Raw genomic sequence first — 20,266 nt, 5'->3', positions numbered from 1 at the left:
CACTTGCTATGGTTTCTGGCTTCTGTCTCTGCCTATACTGTTCCTTCCTCCTACATGTTCTGCCTACTTTATTCTCTATGACTGCACAGGGCTATCCACGCTGGGCTTGAACTCCTCCTCCTTCCTACCTAAAGAGAAAGCCCATCTTATCTTGGGACACCTCGGGCCTTCTTGCCTTGTTCTTGACCCCACCAGGAAGCTGGTTTCCTATGCCCATATTAAAGCCTAGAAGGTGCATCTAAATCTGAGAACCTGATTTGGTTTGCATTTGAGCTGAGGCATGAGCAGTTCCACATAATCAAAGGCAAATGAACCAAAAGGTCCATGTCCCTGCTGTCAACAATTGTTAGGGGCATGGACAAAGACCATTTCAGCAGTAACCAAAAGTTTCTCTAAAATAAAATCAGAGGCTAGGGCAGGTATGTGGGGGACAAGGAGATGGCAACGTAAGTATACTTGCCAACAGATGCAAAAAAAATTTTTTTTTCTGAGAGCTTAAAGGAGAGAAAACTACCATTGAACTGAAGGAGGAAGAAATGCCTATGGAAGGCAGGCCTGGTGGATAGAATCAACGGACAGACTATTGTGTCAGCTGGGTTGTGAGTCTGAGCACATATTTGGGAGGAAGACCTTGGAAGGTTAAAAATCTGAGAAACAAGGAAAGGAGAGAGGAGGGTAGTTTGGCCTGAAATGGAGGCTGTCATAGATAGAAAAGATTTTAATGGTGGCCCCTCCCTTTTCCTGAGGACATTCTCATCAAAATTTGGCAGCAGAGCTCAGATTCTGCTCAGCCTAAACCTGGGGGTATGGAGGCGGCCCTGAGGAGTGGAGAATTTCCCCCCAAATTTGTACTCTAAATGGCACCACTGAGACAGATTTTCTGACCCAACTTCTCAGTTATCCCCTACTGCCAGTCAAAGAAACCTTTAGGTTCTTTATAATCGTTTCCCAGACTCGCTCCTTTCTTTACATAATCATTGACACTCATCCCTTGAAGCCACATGTCTAGTGCCTCATGCCTGGATTACTGAAAAAAACCTCTTTTCCACTCTCCAGTCCATCCAGCACTCCACCACCACAGACTAACTTACTCAAATACTACTCCCTCAGGCCCTCTCATCAAGAACTTATCATTTCTCTCCTTATTATCTACACAATCAGATGTGCCTCCAATAACCTGGTATTAAAGGACTTTCATCCTGTGGACCCAAACGTCTTTTCAAATTCGTCTCTGATTACTTGCCTACTACCTACCTCTATTGGATCCTAAGCGATGCTATACTCATTCCCACCTCTGACTTGATGGTTGCCATCCCTTGTCATCTCTGTCCATCTCCTACTACTTTTTCAAGGTCCTGGTCAAATGGCATTGACTCCACAAAGCAATCCCTGACCACTGCAGCACACATTTCATTTACCCCAACATTTTATTTTGAAAAAGGTCAAACTACATTAACATTGAAGAAGTAGCATGGTGAATATCTACATGCCCTTCATTTAGATTCAGCAACTAACATTTGTAACATTTGCTTTATCTATGTTTATACATTTTTTTCTCACTTGAAAATTGTAGACATCATGACACTTTACCCCTATTTTAGCCTATATCCCCTAAGAGCATTGAAATTCTTCTATATAACCACAATGCCATCAGCACACCCAATGAGTCTGATACAATATTATCTAATATACAGTACACATTCAAATTTCCCCAACTGTCTTATTAAGTTCTTTGTAGCTATTCCCCAATTGCCTCAGTTCAGGAGCCAATCAAAGATCTCGAATTATACTTACGTCCTGTCTCTCAGATTAATTTGATCTAGAACTCTCCCTACTTTTCTTGGTCTTGTCTCTCATAACACTGACATTTTGCAGAGTCTAGGCCAGTAATCTTGTTGAATGGCCTACAATCTGGATTCATCTGATGCCTCCTCACGGTTAGATTCATGTTAAACATTTTTAAGAGACTATTATATAAGTGATGTTGGATAGCTTGCCCCATTTTGGTGATGGTAGGTTTGATTACTCAGGTAAAGTGGTATTCCTGAGATTTTTTCAATGGTAAAAATCTATTTTCTCATTTGAATTAATGAGAAATCTGTGGGATGATATTTTGAGACTGCATAGATACTCTGTTTTCCAACAATCTCTCATCCAATAGTTTTACTATCCATAGATGATTCTTGCCTAAAGCGCTTATTGCACTGGTGCCTGCAAAATGGCAATTTGCTAATTCTATCATTCCTTCAACATATATTAGCCAGTAAGCTTTTATAAAGAATGTCATCTCATCCCTTTTCTGGAGTAGTGCTATGAACTCACAGATCTTGTTTCCCCCCCAAAGTAATAATATATTATAGTCTATTACCCTTTAAAAAAAAAAAGTTCAAAATGTTCCAATTTGACCAGTGGGAGCTTCTGAAAGCCAGCTCCTGTGTCCTTTTAACATGTCACCATCTGTCTTTGATCATGTCCTTGCTTTCTGGCACAAAAAGATACTCCATGCTCACCTTGTACTTCCCCTATGCCAGACCTGGAATCAAACATTTCTCCAAGGAGCCCTGTTCCTTTTAGCAGGAAATGCATTTACAAACAAGATCTGACTGCTAGGTACTCATTGCTGCTGAGCTGTCCCTCGTTCCAGGCCCTTTTAATGGACAGAGCTAGAAAAATTTATTATAAATTTTTGAGTTCACACTGGTATCTCCAATTTGAACTCAACACAACAGGGTTCTTCATCTTCCCCATTCCACATTTTGTCTTCCTTTTCTCATATTGAGAACCCCGTTCCTAAACAATACCAATATATTTACTCACTGCTCTATTCAATATGCAGAAAAGATAGTTCCTGGAGTTACTACATCAGTATCACTAGTAACAACAAACCTATGAAGTTCAAGATTTTCTTGCAGTTCTTTTTGTCCTCAGACTGTATCCCAGTATCATCAGTAATGTGTGTGAAAATTTCTGGGTTAATCCATTGGGTTTTTTGTTTGTTTTGTTTAGTTTTTTGAGACAGGGTTTCACTCCGTCGCCCAGACTAGAGTGCAGTGGCACAATTACAGCTCACTGCAACCTCTGCCTCCTGGGTTCAAGTGATCCTCCTGCCTTAGCCTCCCAAGTAGCTGGGATTACAGGCACACACCACCACGCCTGGCTAATTTTCGTATTTTTTATAGAGATGGGGTTTTGCCATGTTGCCCAGGCTGGTCTAGAACTCCTGGGCTCAAGTGATCCACCTGCCTCAGCCTCCCAAAGCACTGGGATTACAGGCGTGAGCCACTGTCCTTGGTCTTAATCTGTTTTTATGTTATCAATTTGAGATATATTTATGTTTCTTTTTATATTTGTACTGAATTTTAGGGTTTGCTTTTTTTCAAGCTTATTTCATTTTTTGAATATATCAAACATTTACATGGTTGAAAAATCAAAATGAAATTTTAAAAGTATATTCAGAAGTGTACCTATTCTTTCTCCCCATTCCCCAAGTAATCATTTTCATTTGTTTTTGGTTTCCTTGCTGTGTTTCTTCTTGTAAAACTAAATAAATACCTATACATATTCTTATTTTCCTTTCTTCCTTACACAACAGGTAGTATCATCCCCTTTTTGCACTTTGCTTTTTTCACTTACAATATCTGTAGAGTAACTCGCAGAACTCTTCCTCTTCTCTACAATGCAGCCCGCATTGGCGCACACATTCTCCCCTCCTCCAAGGCTCCCTGTGGCCTGGTGCGTCAGTCCTGCCTATCTGCTGGAGGGCAGAGGTTGCAGTGTGGACTTCCCGGTATGCCTGAGTGCAGCACAAGGCACAGAGCAGGTGCCTTCTAACTATGCATCCACATGCTCCTCACCCCAGCCCACAGGGTGGGCGACAAAGCAAGGAGATGCTTGGTGACCTTCCAGAGAGCCCACATATCCTTTTTGTTGGTCTGCGGTGTGTCTGTGTGTGAATGTGTATATATATGTGTGTGTGTGTATATATATATATATTTTAAAAGTTAGTTGCTAAGCAATAAAATACAGATTTCTGACTTCTCTTGAAAGGTCAGTCAGAAGTTCTGGCATCCTCGAGCTTACGGTCTCACATAGAGACAATCAGCTGAAAATGAGTGGTGGCAGCCCTCTCCAGATGGGCATGTCTTACCTTTCCCAGTCATCACTGCCCACAGCTTACACTGCCCACTGCTTCACTCAGACCCCTACAAAGTATACGAGTTCGAACTTAAGGTGGCCAAACAGGACTGGCTTCTGGAGTTTAAAGAAACAAAGATAAGCAAATAACATCATGTCCTTTCCATCTGTCAATGGGAGGTTCCTGGTCTACTCACCCTTACGCCTACCCCATCACAAATGTGTAAATGAGGACAAGGCCTAGAACATCCACGTTCTGTGGTAATAATGATAAAGTTCTTACTACTTACCACGTGCTGTGCTAAGCACTTGATATAACCTTATCTAATTCAATACTCACAAAAGTCTGGTGAAACAGGTAGTACATCCCCATTTTCCAGTGTGTGAACAGAGAGGTTAAATAAATGAAGTTAAGATGTGCATAAAGTTGGTGTGACTTCAAGGTCTGTGCTCCTAAATAAAAAATTATATGACCTGTATATGCCACATGTAGATTTGTTTGGTCTTTATTTTCTCTTTTACATACATACACACACATTCCAGACATATACACATATATACATCACATGTGCCCACACACATATAATATATACATATATGACATGATTAAAGATATATATAATACACATATGCTATATATGTATATAAATACATAATACACATACATAAAATAGATGGATAGAGAAAGATAAAAAAAGCACACTATACACAGGCTGAGCTAGGTTTTCCTGAGTCTGGGGCAAAGTAATATTCCTGGGCCCTTCCCTAAAGACAAGAGCAATAAACCAGGAAAGAGACACCCTACCAGGACCTTAGCTCCAGATAAAGTCCATACTTACTGAACTCTGACCTGGTCTTACTGGTTGGTTTCCCTTATCTCCCAGGGTGGAGTTTTCAGCAGGCTCCTGGCACCCTAACTTTCTATGGATTCTGCCTCCGGGTAGAATTTTCCCTCTGGTCTGAGGCTGGCAAACACACCGTCCTAGACCTGCACATCCCTACAGTAAGGGCTATGAGGAAAGACGGCTGTTTGCAGACAACCGCTGCTGATCTATAAGCATCAGTTCCCTCATCTCTTAAACTAGAGAATAGACAAATGGTCTCTGGCAGTGCACCAGAGAAGGTTCACTCCTCAGTTGGATCACTTTCTAGCTATCCAGCAGCATACGAATCACTTGAGGCCCCACCCTTAGGGATCCAATTCAGCAGGTCTGTGGTGTGGAATCTATTTCAACAAGCAGCCCAAGCCATTCCTTATTCAGAGGACCATAACTTGGAGAAACTCTTGAAACAAGTCCCTTAATTTCTGAGTCTATCATCAGTCTATCATCTTTCTTATCTGCAAAATGAACACATATTGATATCATCTGTTAGTCTGTCATCTCTTTTAGACTTTAAGCCCCTGAGAACAGGGACCATGTCTTATTCATTCTTGTATCACCAGCTGAGTTCCAGCACAGTGCCTGGTGCATAGTGAGGGTCGCTCCAAAAATGTTAGCTGAAGGACCATATACATACTTTCTTTCTTCCAGGGCTGATGTGAGGGCAAAAAAGATAATATTTATTAAGTGCTTTGAAAGTGTAAAGCCCTCTGCAAATGGTTTTATTGTGTGTTTTTTTTTTTTTTCAGGTGTACAGTAGGTGAGCTATGCTTGAAAAATGTCAGGTGTGAGGGGAACAGAACTAGAATGAGTGAGTGAGAAATACCCCCAGGGTGTTCAAATTCTAGGTAGGGCAGGGCCAGTAAACCTCACCTTTCTACTTTCATGAAGGTCTTAGACAAGAAGAGATTTTAGGATTTGTTTGACTATCAGAGCAGACAACTTGGCAGACAGGTGTGTGTGGAGAAGGGAGGCAGAGAACTCGTGTGTTGAGAAGGTTGGTTAGCTTGGTTCAACATCGAATATTCAGCACACAGGACATGTGGTATGGTTTTAAAAGCACAGCTTTAGGAGTCAAAATACTGGCACAAGCTCAGGCTCAGCCCTTTCTTGGCTATGTAGTCTTAGGCAAGTCATCCAACCTCTCCAAACCTTAGTTTCCCAATAACAAATGTAGGTAATACTACCTTTCTCAAAGGGTAATTGCGAGGACCAAATCACCTTCACTGACACCTCAAAGCTACAACAGTCAAACTGCAATCAATCTCCCCAGCCCTGCTCCTGATCAAATGTTTCCTCCTCAGTAAAACACTGCCGTGCACTTGCTCACGCCAGAAATCTGAGATTATCTTTGACATCTCTCTGCAAATCCAATCAATTGACAAGTCCTAGTGATATGACCTCCTAACATTTCTGAAATCCACCTACTTCTCTTCTCCCCCTCTCTGCCACCACGCTCATTTAAGAGACCATCATCTCTCACCTAGAAGAACTGGCCTCCCCATGTCTACTCTAGCCCCTACCCATTCTTACACACAGAGTGATCTTTTAAAGAGAGAAATTAGAGGATATACACCCTTCCGTGGTTTCCCACTGTCCTTGCATGAAGTTCCAAATCCTGCACATGGCTAGCAGGTCCTTGGGTGAGGTCTCATGCCTATTCTCAAGCTGTGTATCTGGTCACCCTCCCTCTCACTCACTGTATTTCAACCTCAGGGGCTTTCTCTCCCACCTTGGCCTGGGGAACCCACACTCATTCCTCAGCATTCAGCTTAAGTGTCCCTTTCTCAGAGAGGCCTTCTCTGACACTTAATGTGTTGAGTTTCCCTGAAATGTACCTTTGTAATGTGCCTAACTCAATAGTAACTACACTATTGTTTGGGGGCCTTTTCTTCTTCTTTTTTTTTTTTTTTTTTGAGACAGGGTCTCACTCTGTTGCCCAGGCTGGAGTGCAGTGATGCAATCACGGCTCACTGCAGCCTCGACTCCCTGGGTTCGAGCTCAAGCAATCCTCCCACCTAAGCTCCCTGAGTAGCTGCCCAGCTTGTTTTTTTTTTTTTTTTTTAAATAGAGATGAGCTCTGACTATCTTGCCCAGGCTGGTCTCAAACTCCTGGGCACAAGGGATCCTCAGCCTCAGCCTCCCAACGTGCTGGGATTACAGGCATGTGCCACTGTGCCCGGCCGGTTTGGGTGCTTTTTAAAATATCTGCTCTTTTCCCATTTAATGATAAACTTCGTGTATCTTGTTCTCATGTATACTTGTCCAGAACACAGGACATAGTAGATATTCAATAAATATGTGTTGGACGATGAAATCAGATATAGGTAACAGATCTTTAGACATCAAAATAAGCCTATACTTATCACAGCTGTTGAGAGAAACATTTTTGAGTGACCTCCACAATGCATATAAATTAGGATTAAATTCATAATTTCATAGGTTTAACAAAGACTAATAAACTAGAAGGGTGTTAGCCTCTCTATGGACTTAGGCGGGGAGTACCACTGGCGACCCTGTAAGAACTATTTAAGCTCCTAAATTCTTCAATGCCCCAGATTGCTACAACTGAATTCTGCAAATAAGACAGTGAGGCATCAACTAAATAAGAAACTGCATGTTAAAGTGTGTTGGTAGTTACAAACTAGATTTGGGGAGGGGATGGACAAAGAAGAAATCAGAGAGGAGGTGGACTTTAACCAGAGCCTTGGAGGAAGGGGAGAATTCTGACAGGTAGCTATGCTGTGGAAGGACATTCTAGGGGAGGAAGCAGCAGAAGGCAGAGGGAGGACACAGGGACTCTGGGGAGGCTGTCAATGCAATATGGGAGAAAAGGGGATGGATCTCACAACAAGGAGTGTAACAAGAGATAAAATTAAAAAGACAAGGGTCTCCGTCCTGATTCTGCCACTTACTAGCTGGCTGAGCTTAGGAACCTCTCTCTCTCTTTTTTTTTTTTTTTTTTTTTTTTGAGACAAAGTCTTGCTCTGTCACTCAGGCTGGAGTGCAGTGGTATGATAATAGTTCACTGAAACCTCCAGCTCCTGGTCTTATCAGATCCTTCCGCCTCAGCCTCTCAAGTAGCTGGGATTACAGGTCTGCACCACTATATCTGGCTAGTTAAAAAAAAATTTTTTTTTGTAGAGATGGGGTCTCCCTTTGTTGCCAAGGCTGGTCTTGAACTCCTAGGCTCAAGCAATCCTCCCGCCTCAGCCTCTCAAAGTGCTGGGATTACAAGTGTGAGACACCATGCCCAGCCAGGAACCTCTCTTAAACTCTCTGAGCCTTATAATTCACCTACCCTGTCCTACCTATCTCACACAGCTGCTGTGAGAATTAAGTGGGATAAAGTATGTCAAAAGGTTCTGCAAATACTAAAGTAACATATCATTGCTAGGGAGTATGATGGAGGGAAAAAGACAGGTTATGGAGGGCCTTAAACGGTATCTAAGGATTATAGATTTGATTATTTACAGATGGGGGAGCTGTTGAAGGCTTTCTCGAAGAAGTAATAGGATCAGGTTTAGCCTTTAAAAAGATAAGTCTGACTGCAGTGACTAGAGTGGCCTGGAGGAGGAAAGGCTGGAGGCCCAGACACCAGCTGTGGCAGAGCAGATGTGCACCTGAAAGACAGCGATGCGTGGAATGCACTAGAAAGCACAGGTGAGGGACAGACTGCTGAGAGTGGGTTACTAGGAGATGACACTGGGAGTACCCTCTAGCCCTGCACTGTCTTAACAGGAACCCCAGGTCACATGTGGCTAAGAGCACCAGAAATGTGGCTGGTTCAAATTGAAATACACTGTATAAAATGCACATCAGATTTAAAGTTTTAGTGAAAAAAAAAGAATGTAAAATATCTCAATAACTTTTTATATTAGAGTATTTTGAATATATTGGGTTAAATGAAATATATCATTAAAAATAATTTCACCTGTATTATTATTTTTTTTTTACTATGGCTACAAGAAAATGTTAAATTACATGTGGTTTGCACTATCTTTCTATTGGACAGCACTGGTCTGGCCTCCTTTGGCCACAGCTGCACCACACTTCCACCTTCTCTCCAGTGGTGAGACCTCCTTGCCCTTCAGAACAGTCAAAGAAAACTAGAAGCCTGCCCAGAGTCAACCCTCCAGGAACTTCTGTCTCCCACAGCACCTGGTATATATTTCTGCAAAAGCACCTTCCACATTGTCGACCTCTCTCCTTGTTCGCTGGACTGTGAGTCCTAGAGTAAAGAGGCACAGCTGTCTCCCAGAAAGGAAGCAGAGCCCGGCTCTGAGGGCACCATCTTCACCCCTTAGTAGAGAACAATCCAGCACTGCCCTAGGCTGTGCACCCTTTTCTCCACTCAGAACCCAACACCCCATCAGCCTTGCAGGCTCTATCAGCATAGGTATTGGCACAAGCTCACATCTGACTTATCCAATTTGTCACATATTTCTCAGAAAAAGCTCAATGCCGAAGCTATGCCCAGGAATTTACATTGATATTGAGGAGCAGTGTGGTGAAGTGTGGAGTTAGAACAGGCCTGGCTCTGCCTCTGGCCATCTGTGGGACTGAGAGCAAACTATTTTCTGCGAACCTCAGTTTTCTCATCTACAAAATGGGAATACTAGCCACCTATCCTATCAGGCTGTTTTAAGAATTGGTGTAATGTAAGTACAGTATCTAGTACAATGGCTGGCACTCTGCAGTACTTTAAAAATGGGTGCTATTCTTTGCTGAAGCCCTAAGTCAGACACAATTAGTAAGCTACTGCCAAAGCAAGCACATCCTGCCTTGAAACACAAAATCAAGTCTTGAGTTATCTAATATGGATGCAACCATTTTACAGATCTCCTAAGATCTCCTAGATGATCTACTGCCGAATATTATGTTTAGCCTATATTTATTTGCTTTTGTCACGGAGTCCTCCATCAAACTTATGTTCAATGAAAAGAATAGCATCTCAAGACATCAAGAGGAAGCCAGGAGACCTAGATATTGGTGCTAATTCTGCCATTTACTAGCTGTGCAACTCCAGACAACATAAAGCAACTTTCAGGAAGATCCAAGATCTGATTATCAGGAGTAGAAGTCAGGGGTGGAGAGCAAAGCCACAGGAAGGGAAATCATGGAGGCTGCCCCAGCAGGAGGGAGGGGGCGGGCCCTTCTGACAAGAGGACAGGACTGACAGCTGGCAGCCTAGACATCTGGGTTCTAGACCCACTCTGCCCTTATCTTTTTATATATCCTTGAAAAGGGAGAAGAAAATTACATATAATAAACATGTGTTACAGGCATTCATTTAATCCTGACAACCTGGTGAGATAACAGTGTTATTTTCCTTTACGGATAAGGAAAATGAGGTTCAGCTAAGTTACATAAGTCGCCCCAGGCCATATAGCTATTAAATAGTAGAGCCAGGACACAAGTTCAAGTGTGTCTGATACCAAAGTCCCAGCTTCCTCTCCCTGTGCCTTGGCCCTATCATCCCCACGATGAGGGAGCTGAGCTAGGTCATCTCACGTCCTTTCTTAATTCTGCTTGATTCTTTGTCCCTTATAATTCTTCTTCAGCGTATCAGGTCTTGCACCCAGGCAGAACTACATCCCTAGCCTGGAAAGGAAAGATTCTCTCTAAAGAATAAAGGGAGGGCAGGCCACAGCCAAATTCATTTCAACTGGAAAAGAAACAACAGACACCATCACCAACCATGATCTAGAAGCAATTCTGTGTCTGCATTGGTGATATTTACAAGATGAATAAGTATATTTTCATTTGAGTTTCCTGGTTTTCAACAAAGGGCAAAGGAGATGAGCAGAACCTAGAACCTGCAAGATAAAGAACAAGCATCTGTCACAGGGACTTGCCAGGGCCGAAGGGAAAGGCCTCCATCTGTGGAATGAGGTTTCCTCCTCGCCACATCGTAGCCACTGTGTGGCACTGGGCAAGCCACACCACTTCTCAGTCTCAGCTTTCTTAACAGTAAGATGGGAAGACCAAGCCTTGTACTTTTTGCAGGGCACTGTGATAATTAAATTACCTGTCATCCTAAAACCACTCGACAAGAGTATCTTTTTAAAATTTTTTTGAGACAGTCACACTCTATCACACAGGCTGGAGTGCAGTGGTGCGATCTCAGCTCACTGCAACCTTCGCCTCCCAGGTTCAAGTGATTCTTGTGCCTCAGTCTCCTGAGCAGCTGGAATTATAGCGTGTGTCAACATGCCAGGCTAATTTTTGTAGTTTTAGTAAAGATGGGGTTTTGCCATGTTGGCCAGGCTGGTCTCAAACTCCTGACCTCAAGTGAGCCACCTGCCTCGGCCTCCCAAAGTGCTTGGATTATAGGTATGATCCACCATGCCCGGCCCTACAGGCATATCTTGTTTTACCTAATGTTTTCCTGAAAAGATAAGTAAATATGTTCTGAAGTAAATCATCATGAAAGTGATAATACCTTAAATATAAATTCTCAAAAGACTGGATTTTCTTCAAAGAAGGCATACTTTATACCTTGTATAAACGGAGTTGTTACTTGAGTCGATTTTTGATTATTGGCACAAATAAAGGACCAACCATAAAACAGGTACCCAGGATAATGGCCAATCCAAGAAGTCTTCATTTTGCTTTTTAAAAGTGTGTCATTTGGCCCAGAAGATTCACCTTTCTAATTTACTTTCTTAAGGTGGATTTTAAATTAGCTCCCTTTCCCTGAGTTCATACCAACATCGATAGGAAAGTACTGGGTGGCAGAGGAAAGTTAGTGTTCTACTTTAAAACCACTGAGGTTAAACCATCAAATGGGTAACTTGTGGAAGTAATGGGAGTTGACGGTATGAGGTCTGCTTGTCTTTGCAATCCCCTTCCTTGGGCAGGCTGTAGGCAACCTGTTCTTCAGCTGAGGTAACTGCAGGTAGATGCAAACTGAGTCATGGCAACCTAAGCTCCCAGCTGTAATGGGGGGCAGAAGTGGGAGGGGGGCCAGAGCTTCACAGGCTGAGTCCATACCCTCCACATTCTTGGCTGGTGACTTCAGGAAGCCCTGCCAGAAGTAGAAGAAAGAAGGGCGTGCAGACAGGGGAGGTTATTCCAGGTCCCCCCGGAAATTCCTGTTCTACCCTTTTAAAACCTGTGCAGAAGCTCCCCTCCTTGAGGAAGCCTTCCTCAATGAACTCTCGAATGATGACACTTCTATTCTTTACATCTCCTGGCCCTTAAGCATCTGACTTATGCTATCATCACAGATCCCTGCCTGTGTACTGCTTTTAAAAGAAACTCACGTATTCTACCGTGTGATCTGTTTAATAAAATACCTGTTCTGAAGGAGAGACTTACATCTTCTATTTTTTTGTTTCTTTAGCATCAAGTCTCCAACAACCTAAAATGGGTCTCTCAACCCATAGACTGAGCTCTACAAAGTATACTTGATATACATAGTTGGCTAGGATGCTGACAGAAGGCCAGCCAAGAGAAAATCAGAGTCAAGTTTTCCAGTAGCCAGATCCCTGCAGCTCTCGCCACAGTTTCATTACCCAGGATCCACTCTGGATCTCTCTGTTGTTTACTCCATCCCCTCACATTGACTAATGGGCCTTGGACCACTAGAACATTAGCCACTGTGTTTATGACAAAGACAACCCCAAGCAACAAACTCAACATGTAGCTGCCTGATAGGAGGTGCAATAGGCAGGCCACAAACCAAAAGAATGCTCCATTGGCTCTGGCTATGCAGGCACTTTGCAGATCTAGATCACACAAACGGAGGGTGCCCTCTCCACTGGGGATCTCCCAGACCATTCTGTGGGAGGAAAAGTGGTTTTTAGAGCAGTGGCTCCTACCACTTCCAGCAAGTGTTGCTGTCTCTTACACTCTTTCTACTGAATTACATCTTTGATACTGAGGGGCTTGCACAACAGTGAAAGGGGTGTTAGAAAGACAAAAATTGTTGGCACTGGGATATGGGCTTATAATTCCCTCTGTAGGTTTACAAAAATGGTAGGCATTTGTCCTACAGCACTTAATTTGACTCACAATTCACGCAGCACAGTTTAAATAAAGTATCCTAAAGGTTTGAATATTTGGATTATAGTCTTAGTTCTAGGCCTTACATTTCTCCTAAGCAAAAAGTGTGGTTGCATGTGCATGTATGGGATTGGGAAGCGGGGCGGTGAAATGATGGGAGAGAGGAAGAGATGAATGAACCATGTGGTCCCTGCAGTTCCTTTCCAGGACCTAGACACATATAATGATTCTATCCAGGCACAAATCACATGATAATGAGGCTTTATTACATCAACAATGGACCACCTCGAACAGGGCAATACTAGCATTTCAACTGGGAAACTGCTAGTCCACAAAACACAATCTCCAGGAAATGAACCTGGATTGGCCAGGAGAGAAACAACAGCGACTGAGCAATCAGTTTGGATCTCATTCTCCATCGAGTGAGGCACATAAGATACACTCAACAGAAATTTGTTGAATGCTGAATGACCAACCTTGAAATTCTAAATCCTCCCAAACTCTAGTGCTCCAAACAGCCCAACCTTGCCCTTCAGCCCACTTTTCTAAGGCTGAATTCAAGTAGTACTGTCTCTAGTAAACTTTCCTAACTAGTCCAACTTACCCAATGATCCTTTCAGTAACTAAGTCCATTTCTACTGCATTTTGAGTCCATACTATGCTATTTGGCACTTGTTATCAAATCATTTCATCCATATTGTTCATATCTCACTCCAACTAGATGATAAACTCCTCACAAGCAGAAATCCTGTCACATATACTTTGTTGATAGAGCCTGCAATAACTAACACAGTGCTAAGCATATACTCTTAGTAAATTCTTGTGACTGATTGATAAATGGGAACTCATGATGATGATGATAATAATAAGAGCTAGCAAATTCTTAAAGCACTTACTGAGACAAGAATGTAGGCTCCTGAGTTCCCCTCCCAGATGTAAATGCTGGCCCTGACATTTATTAGCTGTGTGACTTTAGGCAAGTTACTTAATCTCTTGCCTCAGACTACTCATCCATAAAATGGGGATAATAATAGAGAGAATTCATAAGAATGTTAGGATTCTACTTCATGAGAGTGTTAGGACTAAATTATTTAAAACATGCAAAAAATGCTCAGGCCAGGGCCTGGCACTCAGTAAGAATTCCTTATTGATTGATTGTTGATTATTCATATTAGCCATTCTTATGTATTACATTTAATCCTCACAACAACCTCATGAGTTGGCACTATTAATGTTGCCACTTTACAGATAAGAAAATGGGCTACAGAAAGGCTGAGCCACTTGCTTGATTTCATGCATCCAGTAAGTGAGATGAAGCTGGGATATGAACCCAAGCATTTTAGCTTCAGAGCCTTTACTCTGCTAATGCTTTGCATTCTGTCTAGAGAGAGTCCTCACCATCCATTTGACTTTGCCATAGATACATCCTTAACTTATGCCAGTGTTCTAAAACCTCAGATCACAAATTCAGGAGGGCAGGGACTGGGCTGCTTGAGTCTATACTATGCCACTTATTCGAATTCCCCTCATTCAAATTCAGATTCTGCTAACATACACTAAGCATCTGCTGAGTAGCAGGTGTTGTGCCAGATAGTATCTCACTTAACCCTCAGAACAACTATGAAAATATGTTTCATGAATGGAAAACAGGTTCAGAGAAGATAAAGGACTTGCCTGAGGTCCCAGGGTTGGTGAGAGCCAGAGCTAGGACTTGAACTCAGATTCTCTGATGCCAAATCCAACAGCCAGCCTCACTAAGCCAGCCTGGCTCTGAGTGTTTCCTGACACAAGCGAGTAAAATGCAGTGCAGACAACTATTTATACGTCTGCTGGCCAAATGCACAGGCTTTAGAATCCTGATGCTGACACTCACTGGGGCCATGACCTCAGGTAACATATTTAACCTCTTAACCCCACATTCCCTTAGCTATAGCAGAAGTAACTATTACACGGGATTGTTAAGAGATTAAATGGTAGAATTCATTAAAGCGTTTAGCACAGGGCACACATTAAGTGCTTAAAATATGTTAGCTATTATTTTTATCACCACCATGGGAAAAGGGGGGCTTAAATTGCTCCCTTGTATTCATCTAGCGTTTCTCTACCTATGACTTAAGGGACATCCTTGTTAGAAAAGACACATATTCAAATCAAATCACTGATGGAGAAACTAATGTCTAAAGAGATTAAATCACTTGTCCTAGGTTTGGGACACAGTTGACATTCTAACTTTAACCATACAACTCTTTACCAGGTCCTGCTATCTGCCGCCTCTCTGAACTTTTCAAAAATGTCTAGCATTTCAGAGCATACAACCTCTCGTTCAGTTCCAAAGGAAGGCCTTATATTCCTACCACTATCCTAATCGCTCCTTTTGAGCTTTAAGGATTCACTCTGCTCCCCAACCAAAAATGGGGGCTGGGCAAGTTGCTCCAAGTGGAAAATTCAACTCCATCCCAGGCGGAAACCCCAAATCTCTGCTGTGCCAGCAGATTTCCAGGACGTGCTGGCTCCCAGAAACCACAATTACAGGCAAGCTCAAGGCAGGGAGTAATTAGGCCCATACCATCAGCTCAGCAGTCTCCTGGCCTCTCCCTCCAGGGCTGACTCCATCTTTCTACTTCTCCCAACCCCCCTCACCAAAACCCCATCTGAACCACTGCATAGCCGAGAGAGATGCAATGGGAATTTCCATCCTTTCTCTCTTTCAGCCCCCATTCCATTTCCAGGAAACTGAAGACGGGTGGGGTGAGGGAGGAAAGAAGCCATCTCATGGATACAAGTAATGTTGAATGGCAGTAAGAGCTGAAAAAAACTTTCACAGAAAGAGAAACATTCTTGGGGCCCCTCCCCTCATTCCCTCCTTTACATCCCACAAAGATGACATCAGGAAGGAATTCCCTGGGTGAGACCCCCCAAACGTAAAAATAAAAGGAATCCTGTGAAATAGGAAACAACAACTTCAATCTCTCCAGAAAGGGAGAGCCTTGGCTGGAGACAGGATGTGGAAATGATGACACCCAGAAGGCCAAAGGAATCTAGGACTCTAACTCTTACTCCCAAGATCATAGAGAGGTCCTGCAGAAAATCTACCCCTCTCACAGCTCCTTCTAATAATCTTCGCTAACAGGAAGGAATGCCAGGCCTTGCCTTCGTTTCTAAATATGCTGCTCTTCTATTCTGAAATGTAGGGCTGATGTTCCCATTATTTCAAACTCCAGCACACTCACACTTTGTATAGTACTTCCCTTCTTCCTTCCTGTGTTACTGCCCGTTGCTTGGGCAGTGGATTTGCTCAGCTTGGTTTGATGACTGCCTTATACCCACCATTAAAAAGAGAATGCTGTCCCTTATAGCTCCCAGTGGTCTCAGGGCTGGCTGCATCCCCCCAACCCCCATAATGTTGACCGCCTTCAGAGGGTCTGGGTTCCCTGGAATCACCTCTAGGGACTTTCAGGAGGTGAAGTTAATGTTGGATAGTGCAAAAGATGGATGGAGGGGCATCTCAAATAGGAAGTGGACTTCAACATCCTAAAGGTCTTTTGAACAGCGACAGCTCAGAGGTCAGAACTGAAGGTTGTCAGGGCAGTTTCTCAAGGCCATTCAGAACCCCCAGAATTCTGGTTGACAGAGCAGACTGAGAAATGCCCCCAAACAGTTCTGGTACTCACCCAATTCCATCAAAACCTTACTTAAAACGCATTAATCCCATGAAGCTTTCCTTGATTTAGCCTCTCCTAACTTCAATCCTCACAAATTTATTCTTGTACTGCTACTTAGTCTCTTACAACAAAATCAAAGTGAAAAAGTCAACACAAACCCATTCAAACCATTTATTTCAAGTTATATTTCACACATTCAGTATGACCAAAAATATGAACTTTCCCTGGAGTTCATTCTAAAGAGACCTGATTTCTATATTAAAGGGTACTTGTTTTGACACCCTTTTCTAGGTATTCTTAGATCAATATACTTCTACATCTCTGGTTTCCCCAACTAAGCTGCAAACTCCTTGAAAGAAAAGAGTATATCTCCCATTTTTGAAATTTTGCATTCTCCTCTGCTGGCCAGTTGGATGAAAAACATGTTTTTGCATGGGCATGTGTGTATATGTACATACACATAAAACATTCACTGTAAAATATAGGTTTCTACACACAGCATTCTTCAATCCACTTGTGTGGCAAATCAGTTGACAATTGATGGCAGCCAGGACATCACAAATCTATTTTTTTTTTTTTTGGTAGAGATAGGGTCTTGCTATGCTGCCCAGCCTGGTCTTGAACTTCCTGGACCTTCAAGGGATCCTCCTGCCTTAGACTCCCAAAGCACTAGGATTATAGACATGAGCTACTGCACCTGGCCCACACATCACAAATTTAAAAGACCAGATAGCCAAAGAGAAAGTGGAGCTATCCAAGATGGAATCACACAATTATATGGGCTAAGAATCGGAGGGCCAGTTTAATTAGATGACTGCCAAGATTCCTTCCAATCCTGAAGTTGACTCTGATTTGAAGACAGAGTGGGACTGTGAGAGGGAGTGAGAGACCTAGGATGTATTCCACCAAAAGCACCGTAATCATAGGGTAGAAATGGGTAGAATCTAGTTTCTCTCTTTCCTGGGCTTAGAAAAAAAGGGTTCTGAGGACAAGAAGAGAATTGCTCTCTGATCCTGTGTGCCCTCTGGTGCAGAAGACAGCTCTGGCCTGGGGCTCAATACTTTGGTTCTTGGTAACAGCATGGGAAGTCAGGCAGATCTGGCTTTCCAGACAATTGGATAGGGCTCAGGTCAGAAAGGCAGAGACTGAGAAAAGTTTCACCATCTGCTGGCACCTCCTTCCCTGGATCACACTGAACCTTTAGCGATTTGACTGGTATGTGATGCCACCCCCATAATACACTAAGTGTAATGTGCCAGGAGCCTGAGCCAGAAGATGAAGGGCCCCAGTGAAGCACCCTGAGAACAGCAGCATGAGCTCTGTGCCACAGGCCTAGTGAGGGGTGGCTCCTGCAGGGCCAGGCTGGCTAAGGTTGGTAGCCCTTTCTAACTGACTTGTGTCAGAATCTCTCCCCTCAAGGGTTCTGCATGCTCAGGCAGCACAGAGTTAGGGGGAGGCGGCAGAGGTACCAGGACATGACTGACTGGGTAAATGAAGAGAACTCCTCACCTGTGTCACACCTGTTCTCCACATACATTTCAGGGCACAAGGGAATGACAGGATGGAAAGGAGGAGAAAAAACAGGAGAGTTAGAGATAGAATAAATACAGACATGAGATGAAAAAACAAAAACAAAGAAGTAGGAGGAAATGTGGAAGTTACAAAAGAAAGGGAAGAGCAAGAGAATGAGAGAATAAAATGGCTGGGGATAGATGGTTATATGGAAAGATGTGGAAAAAGGAAAGAGAAACCAGCAAAAGAGAGTAAGAAGCATTGAAAAGGGGAGAAAGGGCATCACAGTATTTAAACATCAGATTGTCTCAGGGGTTGGTACAGATTCTAAGCCAGCCAGACTTCCCAGACTCAGGCAGTACTGGCAGCAGGGGTGTTCAATGGAACTTCTTATTACAGTCCTTAGGTTGAGATTTATAAAAGGGCTGTGAAATCATTAATTAGTGTAGAGTGTCTGGCACAAAACAGAATGATGGGGTTGTGCGGCGGGGGGAGGAGTATGTGCACACAGAAGTGAGTTGTCAGCATCTGGGAGGAAGAACAAGGCTACCGTACGATTTTTGGTTAAGGCGCTTTCCCTAGCAGGGTCTCAGTTTCCAATCTGGCCACACAGAATTAAACATTCTCTCTCCCTTCTTGACACAAATACCACCTAAGGTGATCTTTTCTCTGACCGCCTTATCTAAAATTGCAATCCCACATTCCTGATACTTCCTGTTCTGTCTCTGTAACCATATTATCTAATACACAGTAATATCTAACAAATAACTTTCTTAATTTGTTTAGAATGTAATGTAAGCTCCAAGAAGGCAAAGGTTTTTTTTTTTGTTTTTGTTTTTGTTTTTTGTCTCTTTTGTTCTCTGTTACAGCTCCAATGTTTACAACAGTTCAGTTCCTGGAACACCATAGATGCTCCAAAAATGCTTATTAAATAAAAGAATAAGCCTAACTCTATTTAAACCTAGCCCTATTCAGTTCTCAGTTGCCCAAGAAAATGTAGGGGGAAACATTTCATATAACTCAAACTCGAAAATAATGCAAATCTACATCTCACAGAATTATAAATGATAAAGGCTAGAAAGCATCTCAACACTCTCATTTCACAGACAAGGAAACTAAGGACTACAGCCTTTGTTATGGACTGAATGTTTGTGTCCCCCAAAATCCCTATGTTGAAGCTCTACCACCCTCCAATGTGATGGCATTTGGAGATGGGGCCTTTGGAGGGTAATTAGGGTTAGGCTAAGTCATGAGAGTAGGGCTCTCATGATGGGGTTGGTGTCCTTCTAAGAAGAGACATCAGGAAGCTTGCACGCACGCACACACACACACACACACACACACACGAAAGGCTATGTGAGCACACGGTGAGAAGGCAGCCGTCTACAAGCCAGGAAGAGGGCCCTCACCAGAATGTGACCATGCTGGCACCTTGCTCTTAGATTTGTAGCCTCCAGAACTACCAGAAATAAATGTCTGCTGTTTAAGCCACCCAGTCTATGGTGACCCAAGCTGACTAAACCAGACTTTAATTGGATTTTCCCCCAGTGGCAGAGTGAGAACTAGAACCCAGGGCTCCTATTCCAGGAGGACGGTGAACTTTCTATTACACAAGGCCTTGGAATGTGTTTATGTATCAATGTAGGGGTGTTGGCCATTCTGGAAATAACAACACTAGAAGAAGCTGGAAGAATGGGTTCAGCATCTCTATCTCACCCTTCATTCAACTTCTCAGAGCTTCTTACTCTAAGCTGGGAGCCAATGGTATCACCTTTGAGAGGGATCCAAAGGGAGCTGTTCTCCTAAGTCCTACTTCATTCCTTCACAAGGTGGGGAAAGGAACAAAAGGCAAGCCATGGATTTGTTTTCAAAGGCTTTTCCTCCTAGCTACTGTTGAACTACAAGATTGCACTCAGGAGTAGGGGTTAGCAGAGATGCTGATAAGGTCCATGGGAAGTAAAAAGTCAGACTGCCCAGTATATCACCTGTAGATAATTAAGAATGAAACTAAATAAATCCTAGGGGGCAGTTTAGTATGAATGTCTCTGCACATTTTTAAAAACCCAA

At 42.9% G+C, this 20,266-nt stretch overlaps 1 protein-coding gene across 20 annotated transcripts in view; it reads right to left on the bottom strand.

Moving 5' to 3' along the window:
• Positions 1 to 20,266, bottom strand: part of ARHGEF11 (Rho guanine nucleotide exchange factor 11) — a 112,075-nt gene that overhangs the window by 53,444 nt on the left and 38,365 nt on the right. The window lies entirely within an intron of this gene.

Source organism: Pan troglodytes, chromosome 1 (assembly GCF_028858775.2).
Source record: "Pan troglodytes isolate AG18354 chromosome 1, NHGRI_mPanTro3-v2.0_pri, whole genome shotgun sequence".
NCBI classification, from domain to species: domain Eukaryota; kingdom Metazoa; phylum Chordata; class Mammalia; order Primates; family Hominidae; genus Pan; species Pan troglodytes.
This window is presented reverse-complemented; position numbering and strand designations above follow the sequence as displayed.